Below are 5,190 nucleotides of genomic sequence, written 5' to 3' on the forward strand. Positions count from 1 at the left end.
CATTTTTTACAGGTACAAAAAAAACTCTCCACGTCTGGATTTTTACAGGTACAAAAAACTCTCCACGTCTGTATTTTTTACAGGTACGTCTGTATTTTTTACAGGTACGTCAGTATTTTTTTCAGGTACGTCTGTATTTTTTTCAGGTGCAAAAATGTTTTCACCTATTGCATTAAAAGAAGGAGAAAACTTTCACGCCACCCTTACTTTTTACTTTTCCTTTGCGTCGTAGTAAACGACATTACGGAAACGTCCTTGTTTGAACTGAGCGATAGCGTCCGTGGCCAGGTATACGAGAACGTCTACTGAACCGGTACCGGCTGTCCAAGTAGTAGTAATTTGGATACCACCACCTGTATTTTCAGGCTTTTGATCTGATCCTGAAGAATGTTGGTCACTTGCAGATCTAAAATCTATGGCTAAAAATTGCAGATCAAAAATCTATTGCTAAAAATTGTTGGGGTCTGAATAAAATCCATTAGGTGTTACAGTTTGAAACCCATTTTCGTAGTTAAGCATGTTTGTTTCGTTCTTTATGTGAACATGTACAACAACTTTAACGGCATAAAGTTTAATGCTTTTAAAACGGAACTTGTTAAAAAACTTATGTGAACATGTACAACAACTTTAACGGCATAAAGTTTAATGCTGTTAAAACGGAACTTTTATTTTCCGGAAAAAGACAAATAATAAACAGCACAATATTTTGTTTTTTTGTAACTAATTAGTTACAAAAGTAAACTGGGTGTTATTTTATGGTTTTCCTTTATGCTCGATTTGTATTTGGAAAGGGTGGTTGAATTTTGTAGTTTTCTGTTTACGAATGAGTGCTTGTGGTTTGCCCATCTCATTTTCCATTCTCTTTCTGATCCAATATATACTTTTGTTTGGGGCTGACACTATACATTTGTAAATTACATTTAAGACTCTGCTGACAACTTTTAGTTGTAAAAAAATTATGTAGTTATTTTTATTTAATCTCGTTTACAAACTTATATAGCTCTGAAATCATTCATCGAACCCTGTTGAATATATGCACGTAAAATTTTTACTTATATTTATATATATATATATATATATATATATATATATATGACAATTTTATAAAAAAATCCTTATATTTAGTAGAACAATAACAATTTTATTCCCAGTATTGCAAAAAAGCTATACAAAATATATTCCTGGCTAACCTAATAATAAAATATTTATTTATAGAAATAAAAGTATTCAGTTACTATGTCATCACAGATTATGCAATGGAGAAAAATGAATAAAATAGTAATTGATTTATTTACTGAGACAGATAATACCACAAAAACAAATAAACATCAAATAATTGTTTCAGATTATAGAGTTGTTTCAGAAGAATCAATTAAGGAAGAAGTTAAAGATGTTGAAGAAGCAGATTTTGACTCAGATTCCAATTTTGACTTGAGTAGTTCTGATTCTAGTGCTTGTGTCTTGAATCATGGAAACGTATAGATATATATGTTTCGATGACTCAAGACACAAAAATCAGAATCAGACATTATAGATGACACAGACAAAACAGTAAATAGAGATCTACGTGAAAAATTAGCTGAATGGGTTGTTGTGAACCAAACTTTGTATTCTGCATCGAATCAACTTCTTTTTATTTTTAGAAACAATGGCCATGCGGAGCATCCAAAAGACGTAAGGACATTATTGAAAACTCAATGTAACATTTCTCTGCAGAATAAATATGGTGGCGATTACATTTATTATGGTTTGGAAACTAATATTTTAAAGTTTTAAGAAAATTTCCAGATCTGGAGAAAATTGAATTAGTTGTGAATGTTGATGGGATACCATTATTTAAAAGTACTTCAGTCGCTGTATGGCCTATACGTTGCTCATTTTCAAGTATTCAACCATTTGCTGTAGCTATTTTCTGTGGCAAGAGCAAACCTTCTTCTGAAGAAAGCCTTATGTTTAATTTTGTAAACGAATTATCAATTGAGAGCCTCAAAGTAGAAATATTCTAAAAAATGATAAGTAAAATGTTGTAAAAACAAACAATAAACAACAGTTGAGATAAGTTAAAGTCATTTACTGTTGTTCTACTAAATTGTCGTTAGTGTCCAGCGTAAGTGTGATGTGTAGACAGTATCAGTGATGGAGCAAAATTATTCGTTGTATAAGTAGTTATCATGTGGTCTGTATTATTAGGGTGGTAAACATACATTATTGATATAAGTGTGTCATAGACGTCTCGAGTACCGTATGGATTTGCGCCTTATGGTACAGTATGAACACAAGAAGGCCTCCAGCTTTCGCCTGAGACCGGCATCCCAAAAAAAGTTCCACTCTGGGTCTACACCAGGGTATCTTGTTAAGGTATCCCATTGTGTTATCCCAAAAGGACTATTCTCAGAGTATCCTGTCAGGGCGATTACCACAGACTTCTGAATTGACACTGGGACCAGAGGACACTTAGTGGGGCTCAGTACAACTTGCATACAATTGTAAGTCACTTTTTTTAAATGAGTGTCGATAAGTGCAGTGCTTTGTTGCAGTATAACGAGGGTCAGTGAGAGCTGTGAACTGTTATGAGTCTTATAGATGTGTATATAATGTAGACAGTCAATGCAGTGTTCTTGTGTGTGCCTACTGTAATAGAATGTCTTGATGGTATGAGTTGTTAGTATAAAATTGGTTGAAAGCCATTAAAACTGGTGTAACGTAAGCTAGACATGAATACTAGAAGTCCAATAACATGTATTTTAAAAATAACAAACTATTGCAACTCGATAATCTAGAAAATTTAAATAGAATTACACCAATTAGTAACAATAACTTATGCATTTAGTTAACAAACTAATAACCTGTATATATATTTTACAACTCATAATCTTAGCTTATATGGAATTTCGTATTTTGTATAAGTTATAAGATTAACTGTGAATAGGTCATGTGACTGTAATGTTACCAGGAATATCTGAAGTGGAGTAGAATTATTTGTTTTCTAAAACAGTTAGCAGGTAGCCTCTAGTCAGTTGAACAGACTGTATGTATAGCATGGCTGACTTTGTGTCTTATACAGTGAATATTTTGTGAGTATTAGTTAATGTTAATTATATTTATAAAGTACTTTCTGTTTTCAAACTCAGGATTTTAACATACAGTATTACGAGGGTAGGCCCAAATAACTTTACAAATAAGCGAATTATCTAAAAAGTTAGACACAATTAATGGAACCAGAATGCAAGATGATGGAGATATATTAATATAATTTGATGATATAGACGCTTTATATGAGCTTGATAGAAAACTTGGAGCTGACAAAAGAGTTTTCAAAAAGTTTGTAAGTTATTTTTCATGAAATTACCTATGGAAGGGTTAAATGTTTACAAAGCAATAATTGGTAGCTATAATTTTAATTTTAAGTGTTGAAAATTGGGAAAGATGTTGATTTATATATTTTTACATATTTATATTTCTTTTTAATGGCTCCCTGTTGAAAATAAATGAATATAGTTGAATTCACAAAAAATAGATGTAAAAACTCAAAAAATAGAATATATTAGTTTAAATATTTTTTCCTCCTTTCTATACAATTTTATTCACTTGACCAAATTTGAATGTTTTTGCATTTATTTTTTAGAATCAATTAAGCACTGTGAGCCTAAGGCAACAGACAAAGAAACTAGATCATTTATAGCCTCTTGCTTAAAGTATTTACCTTATCGTTTGAATGAAGGCAAATGGAAATTTGATAACCACGAAATAAACGATGAAGTTCACGAAAACGATAAAGAAAAAAATCAAGATGAATTCGTAGTAGACGGTGACGTTGAGTCAAATGAAAGCGAAAGTAGTTTCGAAAAATAAAAATAAATTATCGCCTTTGCAAAAAATTTTAACAAATACATTTTCGTAAACATTTTAAAGTGTTATGTTTCAACGTTTGTTTTTTTGACGTTGAATCGATGTAGATATTAGAACGTCAATTTCTTTTTTCTAAATCAACGCCTAAATCAACGTTTATGAATCAACATCAGTTCAATGTTAATTTATTGACAATGTTAATTTATTGACAATGTTAATTTATTGACAATGTTAATTTATTGAATCAATGTTGATATTTCAACGTCGATATTTTGTTTCCATTTTAACGCTAAAATCAACCTCAATAAATCAACGCATTATCGACGTTGAATCAACGTTGAAATGCTTGCTGGGTTGTCATTAAAACAGAAATAGTAGGCCTCATGTCGTCGGAAAATGTATTGCAATAATTGCATATCCAATTTTTTCTGTCTGAGACTTTTCCATATGTTCTATGATCACTTGCAAATTGCTTGCAAAATATTCTTTTGTTATAAGGAAAATCTCTTAAATAAATTATTAAAACAAATAAGCAACTGTTTAAAATTCTTTTTTATTTAAAGCAATATAAATATTCATAAAATTTAGTTAAGTTTTTAACTTTTTATTTTAATAAAATTTAAAATTGTATTCATACTGTCATTTAAATGAGTTCTATCCATTTCCAAATCGTTTGCAAAATATTCCTTTATAATAAGTCTTATCTCGAAAGTCCGTAAACGGCAACCAAATTTTAAACAAACTTATATATTTTGAAATTTCTATTTTAATAAAAATGTATAATGTATTATAAAGTAATTTAAATAAATTCTATCCATATATTGTCTATAAAAAGAATATGACTTAAAGATAAAAATTACTGTATTATTTAGATTTAAATTACTGTATTAATACATTTATATTACTGCATAAATAAAAATAAATTATAATATAAATACTTTTAATACAATATAAATGCAATTTTTATTTCAATTATCAATTTATGCATTATTTATATATGTATTTACCTATTTATTAATTCATTATTTAAATACTTAAAAGCGTAAAAAACATCTGCACAGAGTATATACAATGTTTGTGTTTTGATTTATATGTAATTTTTTCTTAATTTAATTATAAAGGTAGTAACATTTTCAATGAAAAATATTTCTTAATATTAATTATGTCATTAAAAAAATAACCAAGTATTCAGTTTAAAAAGTGAAACAAGAAAAAATATGCAATCATATTTTGAAGATTGGAAAATGGTAATAACTGTGTGGCGGCGCGTGTGGCGATCATTGTCTTTTTCTAAGTTATTTATCTCACTGTGTAGAAGAAAGCCTTGTTCCCGTCCTTTAC

Source organism: Hydra vulgaris, chromosome 13 (assembly GCF_038396675.1).
Source record: "Hydra vulgaris chromosome 13, alternate assembly HydraT2T_AEP".
In the NCBI taxonomy this organism is placed as follows: Eukaryota; Metazoa; Cnidaria; class Hydrozoa; order Anthoathecata; family Hydridae; genus Hydra; species Hydra vulgaris.